This window comes from Choloepus didactylus (genome assembly GCF_015220235.1).
Source record: "Choloepus didactylus isolate mChoDid1 chromosome Y unlocalized genomic scaffold, mChoDid1.pri SUPER_Y_unloc3, whole genome shotgun sequence".
In the NCBI taxonomy this organism is placed as follows: domain Eukaryota; kingdom Metazoa; phylum Chordata; class Mammalia; order Pilosa; family Megalonychidae; genus Choloepus; species Choloepus didactylus.
The window spans coordinates 608,192-628,018 of NW_023637626.1; the positions used below are offsets into that span (position 1 = coordinate 608,192).

Below are 19,827 nucleotides of genomic sequence, written 5' to 3' on the forward strand. Positions count from 1 at the left end.
CAGCCTTCTTCAAAATAAGTTAAAAATACATATATGATATTTCAATGGCCATATTTCATTGTATAAGTAAAAGCTGAATTACCTGGCCTTCTGTCACCAATAATTTTATTAACTGGTCCCTTTCCATAGCTACTATACAGAGAACTGATACTTATAACATGAGCCCTGAGATGCTTCGTGTAGTGCTTTCTGAGTCACCAAAAGAAAGTCTGAGCTCTATTCAGTCTTGTATTGAAAATATTTTCTCTTTTCATTATTTGAAAATTTTCTCATGCAGAAGGGTAATTATCAAGTAGAATCTTGGATTAATCCCATGCCAGAAAACAGATTTCTTTAAACAGATGTGAAGACAGGAATTGGATGATTGTGTAGAATTTAGCACCTCAAGAATGATTTCTGTCTTTAAAATTAACAGCCTAGATGATATTTCTTCTCTTTCAGAAAGAGTTATTTTAAGGATTAATTAATTGATACCTGAATATCTCATAGAAAGGTATGAGATAATTTCAATATGATCAAGAGAAACAGACATCACTTTCCCCTTCTAGTCAACATTGAAAAAACTTTGCAGTTTTCATCTAAGTGATACAGATTTTTTTCCCTTTATAATTAACGTAAACCATTTCTTGCTTCAGTTGGATGTAGAATTTTGAAAAAGTGTCTTGTAACATATACGCTACCTAAACTGCATGACTGGTACTATATTGTGATGCATCTTGGTGTGAAATGAATACTTTCTAATTAAATGAAAATGACTCCAGATAACAGATTAATGTCACTTTGGGGGAGAGTGATTATATCCTTGTAGGCTCTTTGATTATACCTCATAACTATGATGTTAAATGTTTCAACATTTCCCCCAGTTTGGGTATCCAGTTCTTACCAAAACAGTTGAGCACAGGTGATAGTAAAAACAGAGCTTCAGGTGCCTACCTCTGGGAGAGCAGCTTTTAAATAATGAGATATAAACTGACATGAAACCCCAAATGATATCTATTAAAGTGTCCATAGTACAGTAAGGTTAAGTTAAACAGATTTTCTTTCCTAAGAAATTGGAATTAAGTCCAGAGGTTCCAACTAATCTTTCTGGTCACTCAAACTGGGAGATCATGTGAAGCTGAGGCTGAGGTGGCTTTGTTCTGGCTATTTGCACATGGAACAGAGAAAGTCAGAAGAGAGGTAGTTGGGAGAGAAACAGATACACAGAGATTAAAAGACAAGAGACATCATTTGCCCCCCCCCCAAAAAAAAATGAGAGAGCAAGAGAGAAGGAGAGGATATTTTTGTTCTGAACAGCTTTGTAGTTCCTGTTTCCAGGTCCTCATGAAACCTGACTGTGCTCCCTAACCTAGGACTTGTGACATACCCCCTATGGTTTTCCAATAAATTCCACCACCTTTTTTTTTTTGTCTCAGCCAGTTTAAGTGGCTTTTTGCTCCCTGCTCCTCTATGAGCTCTAAATAAGAGAGCCACTTGATTTCCATGGAAAAAAGAATAGCAAAACCAAAACAAACATTGAAACATTGGATGGACATATACTGAAAGTTTTCCCCTGTTTACAGGACTAGAATGATGTAGGTAACAGAGTTTTATGTATGGATCATTACACACACACACACACACACACACACACACACACACACACACACGTATACTAGTTACTTTGTCTAGATCCTTAGCGAAGATATTTAAAGGTCATATTGTTTTTATGATTTTAGAGCACTGTTGCGAGACTACTGATCTTTAATTAAAAGGTCAGATCTCTCATCTTCCTCTAGTGTTTTATGATTATTTTCATTACCAGTGAGCTGAAATTTGTGTTACTTAATAAAACTGGGTTCAAATAATTATTTAATCTCCAGAACTGTGAGAATATTTATTGACTCTGAAAGCTAAATTGAACCCAAAATATTCCTTTTTTTTTCAAATATACCCTCCATTAAATAGCATTATTAGAAATCTCCAAGGAATATTTTGATCAGCACCTTTTCTCTGTCTGCTCTTTGGTCATCTTGAAAGGCATACCATCCTGAAGGCCTTGGTTGTTAGAACCAAGCCTAAAGGCACATTAACTTTGGTGTCCAACTTATTCCCCTGGATCAGCATTCCACTTCCTAGCCCCATTCATCCCAAGAATCTGTCTTCAGGCTACTCTTGGGCTACTCGAGGTGTTGTCTTTTCCAAGCTCTGATTTCCTCTCATCCCCCAGTAGTCACCATTATTCACCCTATATCCTTCAGCAAAATTGTAGTGCTGAAGTCTCATCCCATAGGAACTCTTTACTCTCTGCTGTGCTGTTGAGGTAAATCAACTCTCAGGATACTGTCCACAGCTAATGATGATTTGACAGATTCTCCACCCTGTTGCGATTGCAATTGGAATTGGAATTTCTGCCTCACTGACACATAATGACTTAACCTATAACAATAAATGACGGTGAAAACTTGGGGAATTTGGGTATGAAATGGGTCATGTGTTTGGTATTTTGTGCCAGGTGGGTTCATATGGGATTTCCCAATTCACCTGGTCTCTAACCTTGTGAATTCTAGTGTGGACTTTGGGAGACAAAAATAGAAGTGACCACATGGTGGTACAGGAAGAATAGAGATGGGGCAATTGGAACTCTTTTCTTGCTCTATCCTTTTTTTTAATTTTTATTTTGAAATAATTTTAAGCTTACAGAAAAGTCGCAGAAATAAAACATGGAGTTCCTATATACCCTTCACCTAGATTCCCCTAATGTTAACAACTTGCATAACTGTAATACAGTGATCAAAAGTTTTACTCTCTTCTGACACTCTAGTGAGGTCTTTTATCTATGTAATAAGTTAATTCAATCACTGACTCACTCATACACAAATTTTTACTGAGCACCTACCTCATATTGTGAGGCACAATACTACCTGCTGGGCACATAATGATGAGTAAGAAGCAAACTCTGCCCTCAAGGCATGTGCATCCAGGGAGGGAGAGAAAAAATAAACAAAAGCTAGCAATGTGTTATTATTTCTGTTGGTAGGAAAAACATACAAGGATATATAGTTCAGACCTTGGTATTTTGGTATGGCTTCTGGGGAAAGTAGCCTTGTGTGTGTGTGTGAGAGAGAGACAGAGAGAGAGAGAGAGAGAGAGAGAGAGAGAGAGAGAGAGAGAGAGAGAGAGAGGGAGATTGAGAGAGGGAGAGAGAACTGGGTATTTTTCAAAAATGTGCAAAGATCTTGAGCTCTTTTAGGGCATGGAAATTATTTCATGTGACTAGAGTGTAGACTATTAGGGTAGACATAGGAAATAAAAGAAGTTGAAAACAAAACCAGGGCCCAGAATGTGAAGGGCTCTTTATGCCATACTAAGGGATATGAATATTATCCTGAGGACAATGGGGAACTTTTGAAAGGTTGTAAGCAGAAAAGTGACATAATTACTTCATTTTAGCAAAGCCATTTTGGGTGTTGGGTATGGAATGGATTTAAGTTATGGCAAGGGAAAAGAGTAGAAATCTAACTAGATGATTGTTTAGTTGTCCAGGTGATGACAGTAAGTGAAAGGCAGTGGCAGTGAAGATGGAGAGAAGTGAATTGACTTGTTATATATCAGAGCTGAAAATATAGAACTGGAGTCAATCTCCATAAAATGTCTACAAAATTAAGTGGTACAGAGTAGGTATTCAACAAATATTTGATTAGCAAATGAATCAAGGTATCTAAGTAAACCATCTAGGCCTGAGAGTTACAAATGTATCCAGCCAGAGGAATTTCTTGGCCTCACCCTACAGAACGCATACCTGGGCCATGTTTCACTGAATCACCCTTAATAGAGCCTCTAGGTATGAGATATGTCAATAGGCAATGGAGGGAATAAGGGATGTCAAAAATGGGCTTGAATTTTATGCTATGTGAAGCCAATTATTCATTTCACTAAGCAGTATTATGGATAGCAAAAATCTATGGAATCTGCCATAAAGATTGAACCCAGTAGTTCCTTAATTACTGGAAGGTTGAATCTTATTGGCAACTCAAGTGAATTCCGGGCTACCTCCCCTATGAAAGTCAGGAGGGAGTCTTAACATTGTATGTGATGCAATTTCTGTATGTTCATACTTACTGTGTTTTGGGGTTGCTGACAAGTTACTCTAAAAAAAATGACATAGTAAACCTGCACTGATGTTTGCCTGGGGAATGTAGGTCAGTGCTCACCCTCTGACAGAGCCATTGGGATAGTCTGGGAAAGAGTAGGGCTCTCTAAGTTAAGAATTGATCTCACATTGTAGACACCTCTATTTTGAGGAATGAGTTATTAATGCTTACATTAAAACTCTTAAATTGTCTCAGCTTTCCACAGAGATAATTCTACATTGGTCTTCCATTAATGTAGCATCTTGTTAATGACACAGAGCATTGAACTTGGTAAAAAAATATCATGTATCTCTATTGAATGAGAACCTGTTCTGAAGAGGAGCAGCTGTGATATCCAAATTCAATTCCCTGGGTGATTCTGTAGTATTGTATGCCAGACCTATGTGTTTTCACCTTCTTCTGTGACAAGCTTACAAAAAGCACATATTTCAAGTAAAATAAAACCTGCAATGCCACATCCAGCCTGGTATTTTACTAGCTACATTGTCAGTAAAAGACAGATTGTGAGGAACCAATGGTACTTCTGTGATGTCCTCCTAATATTTCAAACTTTCTGAAAGTTGAGAGAAACTGACTGCCAGACATTCACAGTCTTCCATGCTTCCCTGGCCACAGAATCTCCCTTATGAATTAAAATTAAGAAAAATTAATTAGTTTACTACTGTAGAGCATGTGGAAGATGGCTGGTCCCACGATGCATTGTAGAGTGGTGCTACAGGCCTGTGATTCATTGCTCTGTCTGCAGTGTGAGATAACACTGTATGAAAATGTCATATAAATACAAATACAAATACAAAACCATCTTCCCCTGTTGGCTAGTGATAAGGTGCTCATCCAGGTGAGACATCAAGATTTAAATGTAGAAAAGTTATAGCTGGGAGGAGGGAAACACAATTACTCCTCAAACAGATTTTCCTTTTCACGAAAGTCATTAATGTGCTTGCTGCTTCCCTCTCCCTACCAATGACAGTTATGCACACTAAATGGGTAGACCATAGTGAGAAACAATGCATTTGTGATCAATTTAATTAGGAAGAAGACAAATTTGGAAATATGATTGGGAGATGCATGATTTAGTGCACAAAGCAGTGTGTCTTCCCCACAGGTGAGTAGTTCACAACCAAGTTTGGCTTTAGCTATTGAGTTAATGGATTTGAATCTTTACTTTGTATAATCCATTTCTTTCTTCAAGTGCCTTAGATGGAAGGCAAAAGAGTAACAAAGCAGCCATGTGCCTTGCACTTTCTCCTAAAGAGAAGAGGGGAAACAGAAGCTTATTTTCTCAGTTGTGCTCCCTGGTTGTATAGCAGACTGATGACTTACTGTTGGTATATGAAGAGATTGTTTAAAATGAATGTGGTGCTCACTTCAGCAGCACATATACTAAAATTGGAACAATACAGAGATTAGCATGGCCCCTGTGCAAGGATGACATGCAAATTTGTGAAGCTTTCCATATTTAAAATTTTAAAAAATTAAAAAAATAAAATGAAGATGTATGCATATACCAAATTTTATATTATTCAGCCATAAAAAGAATGAAGTTTTGATATCTGTGACATTTATGATCCTTGAAGACATCATGTTGAGTGAAATAAGCCAGACACAAAAGGACAAATATTGTATCATCACACTGATTTGAAATAATTAGAATAAGCAAACTCATAGAGTCAGAAGCTAGACTATAGGTTCCCAGGGGGCAGCGTGGGGATAGGGAATGAGAGGTTAAGGCTTATGATGTACAGGGTTCCTATTTGGAATGACTGAGATGTTTTGGTAATGGATGGCGGTGACAGTGGCACAACACTGTGAAGGCAATTAACAGCCCTGAAATAAATATCTGAATGTGATTAAAGGGGGAAATGTTAGATTGTATATATGGTAACAGAAAAAAAAATTTAAAAAGATCCATGGAACTATACTACACCATGAAATCCAAGTTAAACCACCATGGAATTTAGTTAATAGTGCAATTATAAAAATGTGCTATCATTAATAGTAACAGATATTCCACACCAATGCAAGGTGTTGGTGGTGTAGTAGTGTATGGGAATCCTGTATTTTATGCATAATTATTCTGCAAACCAACAACTTCTCTAAGAAAAAGGGTCAAACCAAAGAAAATATTTGGGTAAACCTGCATGTCCTCCCTGACATCAGCATCAAAGCTTAGAGACCGCCCAAGATACCCACATTTCCTGCATTTCCTTTTATAACCCAGTTGAGAACTGACACTTGGGAATTGTTGACACTTTTCTTGAAGGAGTTTACATTATCTGCCTGCCTCCTGTCTTGCAATACTTTGTCCACTACAACTTCAGTTTATTTGTGCCAAAGCTATCTTCCTTGAGTTTCAAGTTTGGAGTATGGTAAGGAAGCTTAGTTTTATACTTCTGGGAATATGTAAGTCTTTCTCTTCAGATTCATGAGCACCAAAGAACAGCGAAAATGTCATTCACTCTATCTTAGTGCTGTTAGAACTCTCTAGTTAATACTCAGCATTACACCTAATTGTCTATTGTATCCAAGCAATATTGGTCAAATTGGCATGCAGAGCCAGCTACTACATAATTTATTATTAATCAATTGTATCAGGGGTCAGGCATAAGGAAATTATGGTCTAAGGGCCAACTGCTTGTTTTGGTAAATAAAGTTTTATTGGCACACAATCATACTCATTTGTGTATGTAGTTGCAGCAGAGATTTTAAGGGGCCTGCAAAGCCTAAAATATTTATTCTCTGTCCTTTAACAGAAAAAAGTTGCTGATACCTGCTCTATATCACTGTTTCTTAGAGATTACAACACAATTATAGAAAGAGTTTTTTTCAGATACAGATTCCTAAGTCCTCCTTTGTTAATATTAAATAAGAAACTTTGTGGCTGATTCTTGGGTTTGGTGTTAAAAAATATATATAGTCCAGGTGGTACTGATATACCTTGTTTTGGATGCAGCATTCTCCATAGATATATTGGCTTATAACTTGAGTTTTTTTTTCCAGCTTCAATAGTTTATGGATACAATTTGAGTCACATTAAAATTAGCAGCACAGATTTCACTAATTCTTGCCAAATTACTAACATAGGGTCTCCAGAACCATTACAAAGTTACACCTAAAATATTTCTAGGAGTTCCCAGGTTCTTTTTATGTATAGGCATGAATAAGTTTGCCATTGTTGATTACCACCTGCAACTAATTACCACTAAGTATACTTTGTGCTTCCCTATAACCATCAAGAACTATCCTCTCTCACTGGGCATATGCCAGGTGTTGCCTTGTCTGTCAGGCACCACTGTCTCATGTCAAAAATTGATGAAACAGATTGCTCAATATGTCAAAGCTGGACTGTGTCCCATTGCCAAGTAGGAACAGATTCCCGCTCTCCCATCCATGCTATGCCCTATTTGAAGAATACCCAGGTACTGATGCTAATGATCTAAAATCTTATAGACACCTTAGAAAACATTTCACTTTTTGCTTTTTATGAAAAAGCCCAAGTCTCAAAAATGAACCCAATATGTCAGTGGCAGAGAGATTCCAAAAGGAGCTGAGAGTTCACTCTAGTGGCCACTCTAATGCACAATATAGGCAACCCTTTGTAAGTTCTAATGGATTGGAATAGCTAGCAGTAAATACCTGAAACTATCAAACTACAACCCAGAACCCATGAATCTTGAAGATGATTGTATAAAAATGTAGCTTAATTGTACAAAGTTGTATAATTGTAGAAAATTGTATAAAAGTTGTGGTTGGGAAAGCCATATGGACCACACTCCTCTTTGTACAGTGTATGGATGGATAAGTAGAAAAATGGGGGCATAAAACCCAGTGTTCTTTTTTACTGTAATTGTTCTTTTTCACTTTAATTTTTATTCTTATTATTTTTCTGTGTGTGATAATGAAAATGTTCAAAAATTTTGGTGATGAATGCACAACTATATAATGGTACTGTGAACAATTGAATGCACGCTTTGTATGACTGCATGGTATGTGAATATATCGCAATAAAAATGAATTTAAAAAATGAACCCAATATGGAATGGAGCAAAAAACAAATCCATTGAACTCAGAAGGATTCATACATTTTTTTTTCACAAAGTTCATTGTGTCTGGTTACTTCTTCATTTAGGAAGAATTTTCCTCAAAGACATTGTTCAGGCTCTCAGGTAAGTAGACCTGCTCACCAGTTCCCCAGATATGACAAGGTAGATCAGAATCTCATCTTACGTTGATGGTAATATCACTCTACTGCCACCCCATCCTCTAGCTCTCACCTCACAAACCTCAAAATATTTCTTGGCAAAAATGTCAGTTCCATAATCAGCAATGATTTGAAATATTTAGAATGTTTAAAGTGTATATTTTTTCTAATAAGGATGTGAGTCACACAGTCTTGAGAGAAAGAGTTATCTGGGTAGGTAGTCCCCTTTCTTTCAACAAACAAATAAAATCTATTATATGCTGAGAGATAATGCCAAAGTTGAAAGTGCCTACAGAAGGCTGATCAGGATGTTTATGGAATTTAGAAAACATTTTAATCTAGGGGATGGGGATTATTTAATCTCAAGAAGAGGAGGTGAAAGAGAGACATTATAGATGTCTTCCAATGTTTGAAAGGATGCTGTATAGAAGGATTTAAACCATTCTTTGTTGCTGAGATGAGCAGAACTATGACCAGTGAATGAAACCATAACAAGATAGAGTTCAATTCAATCTAGAAAACGTACTTTTGAAATCATAACAGACTGTTGTGAGAAGTAGCATATTCATAGGATAACTGTATATACCCTAGCTAAACCTGGATATCCAACTGCCTGGGTAATGGAGCCTGGGATTCCTGCACTGCATGGCAGTTTTAGCTAGATAATAGATTTCAAATTGTGACCTCAGTGACCCTAAAGTGTTCCACATCAGTGCCTTAGAGACAGCTAGCTAGATAAGGAGTAGGGAAGGTAGGCCAAAAAGACAGACATAAATTTACAATAAAGCTGAGAGGGCAGGATATTATTGTAGTGTCATTCTTGACCACCATTGCATCCCTAGCACCTAGGATAAAATGTGGTATATAATAGGTGCTCAATAATATTTAGTGAATAAATAAATGAATAAATTAATGAGCATATGATGGTTAATGTCATGAGTCAACTTTGCTAAGTTATGTTGTCCAGTTATTTGATCAAGCAATTACTGGCCTGATTGTTACTATGTGATTATTTTGTGGATTTAAATTACTAGCCAGTTGATCACATCTATGAGAGATTGCATCTACAGTCAAAAAAGGAGAGTGCCTTCAGCAATGAGAGAAGTCTCATGTAATCAGTTGAAGGCCTTAAAGGGAGAACTCATGATTTCTGCAGTCAGAAAGAATTATTTCTATCTCTACTTCAGCCAGCCAACTTTTCAATTGGAATTCATTGAAACCTTCAGTGGAGTTCCCAACGTGCAGCCTGCCCTAAGGAATTTGGACTTACCAAACCCACAGTCATGTGAGCCAATTCTTATGATATATCTCATAATATTTACATGTATATATATACATGGAGAACCCTGTATAATACAGGGTTTATGGTACAGATTATGTACCAAGAGATACCGATTATGGTACCAAGAGTGGTTCTTGAGAACCAGAATCTTAAGAATGAGATTTCTGAGTTGGTCCTGGGATTTTGTAACTGGTTCTCTAATCTAATTGTATTGAAAGCCACTAATGACTCCATTTCTAATTTCTAAGATGGTACAGATGGTCCATGGCATAAACTGGTAATAGAGATAGGCAATATAACACCATTGGATACAGTTACTCAAATGCTTATAAGAGGCAAGGCTCTGGGTGACAGTATATTTGATATCTTCACAAAGTTTTGTATAGTTTAAAAGTATAATGATATTGGCTGGTTGTTCCTAAGTACACTAGGTACAATTGCTAAGAAAGGAATGAGGTGGGGCAAGATGGCGGACTGGTGAGCTGTATGTTTTAGTTACTCCTCCAGGAAAGTAAGTAGAAAGCCAGGATCTGCGTGGACTGGACACCACAGAGCAATCTGACTTTGGGCATACTTCATACAACACTCATGAAAACGTGGAACTGCTGAGATCAGCGAAATCTGTAAGTTTTTGTGGCCAGGGGACCCGCACCCCTCCCTGCCAGGCTCAGTCCCGTGGGAGGAGGGGCTGTCAGCTCCAGGGAGGAGAAGGGAGAACTGCAGTGGCAGCTCTTATCGGAAACTCATTCTACTGATCCAAACTCCAACCATAGATAGACTGAGACCAGACACCAGAGAATCTGAGAGCAGCCAGACCAGCAGAGAGGAGACAGGCACAGAAAAAAATAGCATGAAAAACTCCAAAATAAAAGTGGAGGATTTTTGGAGTTCTGGTGAACATAGAAAGGGGAAGGGCAGAGCTCAGGCCCTGAGGTTCATATGCAAATCCCAAAGAAAAGCTGATCTCTCTGCCCAGTGGACCTTTCCTTAATGGCCCTAATTGCTTTGTCTCTTAGCATTTCAATAACCTATTAGATCTGTGAGGACGGCCCTTTTTCTTTTTTTTTTAATCCTTTTTTCTTTTTCTAAAACAATTACTCTAAGAAGCCCAATACAGAAAGCTTCAAAGACTTGCACTTTGGGCAGGTCAAGACAAGAGCAGAACTAAGAGAGCTTTGAGACAAAAGGCAATAATCCACTAAACACCACAACTTCCCAAGAAAAGGGGGTTGTCCACTCACAGCCATCATCCTGGTGGACAGGAAACACTCCTGCCCATTGCCAGCCCCATAGCCCAGAGCTGCCCCAGACAACCCAGTGTGACGAAAGTGCTTCAAATAACAGGCACACACCACAAAACTGGGCGTGGACATTAGCCTTCCCTGCAACCTCAGCTGATTGTCCCAGAGTTGGGAAGGTAGAGCAGTGTGAATTAACAAAGCCCCATTCAGCCATCATTTCAGCAGACTGGGAGCCTCCCTACACAGCCCAGCAGCCCAGAACTGCCCTGGGGGGACAGCACTCACCTGGAAGAGTGACCCACTTGCAAGTCTCAGGAGCCATACACCAATACCAAGGACTTGTGGGTCAGTGGCAGAGACAAACTGTGGCAGGACTGAACTGAAGGATTAGACTATTGCAGCAGCTTTAAACCTCCAGGATCACCAGTGAGATTTGATTGTTAGAGCCACCCCCCCCTTCCTGACTGCTCAGAAACACACCCCGTATACAGGGTGGGCAACACCAACTACACACTCAAGCTTGGTACACCAATTGGACCCCACAAGACTCACTCCCCCACTCACCACAAAGGCAAAGCAGGGGAGAACTGGCTTGTGGAGAACAGGTGGCTCATGGACTCCACCTGCTGGTTAGTTAGAGAAAGTGTACTCCACGAAGCTGTAGATCTGATAAACTAGAGATAAGGACTACAATTGGTCTACAAATCCTAAAAGAACCCTATCAGATTAAGCAAATGCCAAGAGGCCGAAAATAGCAGAAAATTACAAAGCACATGAAAGAACCAGACGATATGGATAACCCAAGCCCAAGCACCCAAGTCAAAAGATCAGAAGAGACACAGCACCTAGAGCAGCTACTCAAAGAACTAAAGATGAACAATGAGACCATAGTACGGGATACAAAGGATATCAAGAAGACCCTAGAAGAGCATAAAGAAGACATTGCAAGACTAAATAAAAAAATAGATGATCTTATGGAAATTAAAGAAACTGTTGACCAAATTAAAAAGATTCTGGGCACTCATAGTACAAGACAAGAGGAAGTTGAACAATGAATCAGTGACCTGGAAGATGACAGAATGGAAAATGAAAGCATAAAAGAAAGAATGGGGAAAAAAAATTGAAAAAATTGAAATGGACCTCAGGGATATGATAGATAATATGAAACGTCCAAATATAAGACTCATTGGTGTCCCAGAAGGGGAAGAAAAGGGTAAAGGTCTAGGAAGAGTATTCAAAGAAATTGTTGGGGAAAACTTCCCAAATCTTCTAAACAACATAAATACACAAATCATAAATGCTCAGCGAACTCCAAATAGAATCAATCCAAATAAACTCACTCCTCGACATATTCTGATTACACTGTCAAACATGGAAGAGAAGGAGCAGGTTCTGAAAGCAGCAAGAGAAAAGCAATTCACCACATACAAAGGAAACAGCATAAGACTAAGTAGTGACTACTCAGCAGCAACCATGGAGGTGAAAAGGAAGTGGCACGATTTATTTAAACTTCTGAGTGAGACAAATTTCCAAGCAAGAATACTTTATCCAGCAAAGCTCTCCTTCAAATTTGAGGGAGAGCTTAAATTTTTCACAGACAAACAAATGCTGAGAGAATTTGCTAATAAGAGACCTGCCCTACTGGAGATACTAAAGGGAGCCCTACAGAGAGAGAAACAAACAAAGGACAGAGAAACTTGGAGAAAGGTTCAGTACTAAAGAGATTTGGTATGGGTACAATAAAGGATATTAATAGAGAGAGGGGAAAAATATATATGACAAACATAAACCAAAGGGTAAGATGGCTGATTCAAGAAATGCCTTCACGGTTATAACGTTGAATGTAAATGGATTAAACTCCCCAATTAAAAGATATAGATTCACAGAATGGATAAAAAAATGAACCATCAATATGTTGCATACAAGAGACTCATCTTAGACAAAGGGACACAAAGAAATTGAAAGTGAAAGGATGGAAAAAATATTTCATGCAAGCTACGGCCAAAAGAAAGCAGGTGTAGCAATACTAATCTCAGATAAAATAGACTTCAAATGCAGGGATGTTTTGAGAGACAAAGAAGGCAATTACATGCTAATAAAAGTGGCAATTCAACAAGAAGAATTAACAATCATAAATGTTTATGCACCCAATCAAGGTGCCACAAAATACATGAGAGAAACACTGGCAAAACTGAAGGAAGCAATTGATGTTTCCACAATAATTGTGGGAGACTTCAACACATCACTCTCTCCTATAGATAGATCAATCAGACAGAAGACCAATAAGGAAATTGAAAACCTAAACAATCTGATAAATCAATTAGATTTAACAGACATACACAGAACATTACATCCCAAATCACCAGGATACACATACTTTTCTAGTGCTCACAGAACTTTCTCCAGAATAGATCATATGCTGGGACATAAAACAAGCCTCAATAAATTTAAAAAGATTGAAATTATTCAAAGCACATTCTCTGACCACAATGGAATACAATTAGAAGTCAATAACCATCAGAGACTTAGAAAATTCACAAATACCTGGAGGTTAAACAAGACACTCCTAAACAATGAGTGGGTTAAAGAAGAAATAGCAAGAGAAATTGCTAACTAAATAGAGACGAATGAAAATGAGAACACAACATACGAAAACCTATGGGATGCAGCAAAAGCAGTGCTGAGGGGAAAATTTATAGCACTAAATACATATATTAAAAAGGAAGAAAGAGACAAAATCAAAGAACTAATGGATCAACTGAAGAAGCTAGAAAATGAACAGCAAACCAATCCTAAACCAAGTAGAAGAAAAGAAATAACAAGGATTAAGGCAGAAATAAATGACATAGAGAACAGAAAAACAATAGAGAGGATAAATACCACCAAAAGTAGGTTCTTTCAGAAGATCACCAGGATTGACAAGCCCCTAGCTAGACTGACAAAATCAAAAAGAGAGAAAACTCTTATAAACAAAATAATGAATGAAAAAGGTGACATAACTGCAGATCCTGAAGAAATTAAAAAAATTATAAGAGGATACTATGAACAAGTGTATGGCAAGAAACTGGATAATGTAGAGGAAATGGACAATTTCCTGGAAACATATGAACAACCTGGACTGACCAGAGAAGAAATAGAAGACCTCAATCAACCCTTCACAAGTAAAGAGATCCAATCAGTCACTAAAAATCTTCCCACAAATAAATACCCATGGCCAGATGGCTTCATAGGGGAATTCTACCAAACTTTCCAGAAAGAACTGACACCAATCTTACTCAAATTCTTTCAAAACATTGAAGAAAATGGAACACTACCTAACTCATTTTATGAAGCTAACATCAATCTAATACCAAAACCAGGCAAAGATGCTACAAAAAAGGAAAACTACTGGCCAATCTCCCTAATGAATATAGATGCAAAAATCCTTAACAAAATACTTGCAAATCAAATCCAAAGACACATTAAAAAAATCATACACCATTACCAAGTGGGGTTCATTCCAGGCATGTAAGGATGGTTCAACATAAGAAAATCAATCAATGTACTACAACACATTAAAAATTTGAAAGGGAAAAATCAAATGATCATCTCAATAGATGCTGAAAAAGCATTTGGCAAAATCCAACATCCCTTTTTGATAAAGATACTTCAAAAGGTAGGAATTGAAGGAAACTTCCTCAATATGATAAGGAGCATCTATGAAAAACCCACAGCCTGCATAGTACTCAATGGTGAGAGACTGAAAGCCTTCCCTCTAAGATCAGGAACAAGACAAGGATGCCCACTATCACCACTGTTATTCAACATTGTGCTGAAAGTGCTAGACAGGGCAATCCAGCAAAGCAAAGAAATAAAAGGCATCCGAATTGGAAAGGAAGAAGTAAAACTGTCATTATTTGCAGAGGATATGATCTTATATCTGGAAAACCCTGAGAAATCGACATACAGCTACTAGAGCTAATAAACAAATTTAACAAAGTAGCGGGATAGAAGATTAATGCACAGAGGTCAGTAATGTTTCTATGTGCTAGAAATGAACAAACTGAAGAGACACTCAAGAAAAAGATATCATTTTCAATAGCAACTAAAATAATCAAGTACCTAGGAATAAACTTAACCAAAGATGTAAAAGACCTATACAAAGAAAACTACATAACTCTACTAAAAGAAATAGAAGGGGACCTTAAAAGATGGAAAAATAATCCATGTTCATGGATAGGAAGGCTAAATGTCATTAAGCTGTCAATTCTACCCAAACTCATCTACAGATTCAATGCAATACCAATCAAAATTCCAACAACCTACTTTGCAGACTTGGAAAAGCTAGTAATCAAATTTATTTGGAAAGGGAAGATGCCTCAAATTGCTAAAGACAGTCTAAAAAACTAAAACCAAGTGGGAGAACTTACACTCCCTGACTTTGAAGCTTATTATAAAGCCACAGTTGCCAAAACAGCATGGTACTGGCACAAAGACAGACATATAGATCAATGGAATCGAATTGAGAATTCAGAGATAGACCCTCAGATCTATGGCCGACTGATCTTTGATAAGGCTCCCAAAGTCACTGAATTGAGCCATAATGGTCTTTTCAACAAATGGGGCTGGGAGAGTTGGATATCCATATCCAAAAGAATGAAAGAGGACCCCTACCTCACACCCTACACAGAAATTAACTTAAAATTGACCAAAGATCTCAATATAAAAGAAAGTACCATAAAACTCCTAAAAGATAATGTAGGAAAACTTCTTCAAGACCTTGTATTAGGTGGCCATTTCCTGGACTTTACACCCAAAGCACAAGCAACAAAAGAAAAATAGATGAATGGGAACTCCTCAAGCTTAGAAGTTTCTGCACCTCAAAGGAATTTCTCAAAAAGATAAAGAGGCAGCCAACTCAATGGGAAAAAATTTTGGAAACCATGTATCTGACAAAAGACTGATATCTTGCATATATAAAGAAATCCTGCAACTCAATGACAATAGTACAGACAGCCCAATTATCAAATGGGCAAAAGATGTGAAAAGACAGTTCTCTGAAGAGGAAACACAAATGGCCAAGAAACACATGAAAAAATGTTCAGCTTCATTAGCTATTATAGAGATGCAAATTAAGACCACAATGAGATACCATCTAACACCAATTAGAGTGGCTGCCATTAAACAAACAGGAAACTACAAATGCTGGAGAGGATGTGGAGAAATTGGAACTCTTATTCATTGTTGGTGGGACTGTATAATGGTTCAGCCACTCTGGAAGTCAGTCTGGCAGTTCCTTAGAAAACTAGATATAGAGCTACCATTCGATCCAGCAATTGCACTTCTCAGTATATACCCGGAGGATTGGAAAGCAGTGACACAAACAGATATCTGCACGCCCATGTTCATAGCAGCATTATTCACAATTGCCAAGAGATGGAAACAACCCAAATGTCCTTCAACAGATGAGTGGATAAATAAAATGTGGTATATACACATGTTGGAATACTACATGGCAGTAAGAAGGAACGGTCTCGTGAAACATATGACAACATGGATGAACCTTGAAGACATAATGCTGAGCAAAGTAAGCCAGGCACAGAAAGAGAAATATTATATGCTACCACTAATGTGAACTTTGAAAAATGTAAAACAAATGGTTTATAATGTAGAATGTAGGGGAACTAGCAATAGAGAGCAATTAAGGAAGGGGGAACAATAATCCAAGAAGAACAGATAAGCTATTTAACATTCTGGGGATGCCCAGGAATGACTATGGTCTGTTAATTTCTGATGGATATAGTAGGAATAAGTTCACAGAAATGTTGCTATATTAGGTAGATTTCTTGGGGTAAAGTAGGAACAGGTTGAAATTGAAGCAGTTATCTTAGGTTAATTGTCTTGTTCTTACTCCCTTGTTATGGTCTCTTTGAAATGTTCTTTTATTATGTGTTTTTTTTTTAATTTTTTTTTTCATACAGTTGATTTTAAAAGGAATAAAAAGTTTAAAAAAAGGAAAAAAAATATGTAGTTCCCCCTTGAGGAGCCTGTGGAGAATGCAGGGGTATTGGCCTACCCCACCTCGATGGTTGCTAACATGGCCACAGACATAGGGGACTGGTGGTTTAATGGGTTGAGCCCTCTATCATAGGTTTTACCCTTGGGAAGATGGTTGCTGTAAAGGAGAGGCTAGGCCTCCCTATAATTGTGCCTAAGAGCCTCCTCCCGAATGCCTCTTTGTTGCTCAGATGTGGCCCTCTCTCTCTAGCTAAGCCAACTTGAAAGGTGAAATCACTGCCCACCCCGTATGTCGGATCAGACACCCAGGGGAGTGAATGTCCCTGGCAACGTGGAATATGACTCCCGGGGAGGAATATAGACCTGGCATCATGGGATGGAGAACATCTTGACCAAAAGGGGGATGTGAAAGGAAATGAAATAAGCTTCAGTGGCAGAGAGATTCCAAAAGGAGCCGAGAGGTCACTCTGGTGGGCACTCTTATGCACACTTTAGACAACCCTTTTTAGGTTCTAAAGAATTGGGGTAGCTGGTGGTGGATACCTGAAACTATCAAACTACAACCCAGAACCCATGAATCTTGAAGACAGCTGTATAAAAATGTAGCTTATGAGGGGTGACAATGGGATTGGGAAAGCCATAAGGACCACACTCCACTTTGTCTAGTTTATGGATGGATGAGTAGAAAAATAGAGGAAGAAAAGAAACAAACAAACAGACAAAGGTACCCAGTGTTCTTTTTTACTTCAATTGCTCTTTTTCACTTTAATTATTATTCTTTTTATTTGTGTGTGTGTGCTAATGAAGGTGTCAGGGATTGATTTAGGTGATGAATGTACAACTATGTAATGGTACTGTGAACAATTGAATGTACGATTTGTTTTGTATGACTGTGTGGTATGTGAATATATCTCAATAAAATGAAGATTAAAAAATTTGGAAGGAGGTAGGAGAGAAGAAAGAGGCAGGGGGGCAGAGGGGATGGAAACAAGGAGAGGAGATAAACTGGGGGTGGGTAGATTGGGGAGGGAAGGAAGGAGCTATACAGGAGGAGACAGGAAAGACCTGGGCAGGGTGGCTGTCACTTCACTAGGGGTCTCCCTGCAGGCCCAGGTTTTCATTCAAGGTGTGGTTTTAGGAATTTGGGGAAGGGCTCTGGCCAAGCCTAATACCTTCCCCACATCACTGCTGATCCCCAAAGTTCCACTCTTAGGAAGAATTCCTCCTTCATAAATATGTATAGGACCAACTCTGGTAGACTATACGCCTCTGTTAATCAAATGAACATTTTTGGAAACAAGCCTACAGATGAAGCTTTTCTACAGCAAATTTACCTTAAGCCAAGGGTGGGGATGGAAGAAGGGAGAATATAGGGATATTGCTGGAAAAGTACTAAGATGACTCTGAAAATTGATTCTACTAGAGGATTAGTAAGTATTGCCTTGGTTAGATTCCCATACTCCTTTAAGCAACTCCTTGTCTTCATCCCTTCCCTGCTAAACTTCTTAACACCTCTCAAAAAAAAAAAAAAAGAAAGAAAGGAATGAGCACAAATCTTCAAATTTCCAGTGCAAAAACTGTAGCAAGACATGAGAGGTTCTATGTGTGCCCTGAATAAAACTCTTAGTTCTTGTAGCCATAAACTTGAGATTTCTGAAAACCAGACCCAGAGTCTCATTGGGTGAGTGGCTGAATTATAACCTAAATTGAATTCCCAAGCAAGCAGGGTGTCTGCTGTTTAAAGTAAGGGCATTGATTGAGCAGAAATGTGATCCTGAAAATTGGAATGAGACATATGGGCTGATAATGATGACTGTGGGTATAGTGAAACCCTAGATTCTTCTGAGTTTTCTTTGTCAGATAAACTTGTGACAGTCTGCCCTGAGGAATCAGGCACCTGACCTCCACCTGCAGAGATTCAAACTGCTTTACCCAATAAACCTGTAACTGTCTCCCCTGAGGAAACATCCCTCACACCTCCATCTGAAGAGATTAACCCTATTTCACCAGATGCAACAGAATGTTCTGAGTTAGCTGGTGAGGCACTGCTAATTCCTCTCATGACTCACCCACACCACTTCTCTTTCCTTCAAGATCTGTAATTAGATTAAACTTTCAATAGGTCCCAAAACATGAGGTACAAAGTGTTACCCATGAGAAGATGCACTATACCCCAAAAGAGCTGCATGATTTTTTTCCAATTTATATAGACAAAAATGGGGGGGACTGTCCAATCAGATGAGTGAATATTAAGAATGTGAGATAATGAAGGAAGGAACATAAAGTTGGATCAGGCTGAATTTATTGGTATGGGCCCACTAAGAAGAATTTCTGAATTAAGAATTGTATCTCAAGAGCTTAAAAGTGGCTCTAAAATTTGTTCAGTTGGTTGGATGAAGCATGGAGCAAAAGGTGGCCACATTACTTTACGTTCAAATGCCAGAACATTCCTGGTATAAATGTAGATAAGGGGATCAAAAGGCTTAGTGAGATCAGAATGTTAGAGTGAATTTATCACGTGCAACCTGCTCACTGAAACCAGAAATGTCCTAAGGAGAGTTTTCACCAGGAGTGTGAGGAACAAATTTGTGAGATGAACTCCAACACCCTTGAAGTGCTCTGTGTTTTCTCTTTTCTATAGGTCAGAAATTGCTTGTGGAAAATGATGCCACTGAACTTGGATCCTTAAACACAATTGGGTGATCTGATCCCAGATTGGCAGGAGGCATGTAGCAGTACTTAATCACCAAAGAGTCAGTGATCATGGAACCATAGTGTACAGCATTGTCCAAGCATCAATTAGAATAGTCTCATTGGTATAAAGCTATGGCATTGGCTAGATGATCATAGGGTACCTAGAAGTGAAATAGTTGTGCTGTCTAATAAATTTCTCCTTGACCTGTATAAGCAGAAGGGTTCTAGGTCAAGCCTAATCTGAATCACAGAAAAGGGAATTATGGCTCCTCAATCAAT

The 19,827-nt window shown here is 38.2% G+C and overlaps 1 non-coding gene across 1 annotated transcript; it reads left to right on the top strand.

Annotated features, from left to right (window-relative positions):
- Positions 1-5,492: 5,492 nt before the first annotated feature.
- On the top strand, positions 5,493-5,596 carry LOC119525968. The gene has a single exon (XR_005215046.1). It is a non-coding gene; the product is annotated as a U6 spliceosomal RNA (small nuclear RNA).
- The last annotated feature ends 14,231 nt before the right edge of the window (positions 5,597-19,827 follow it).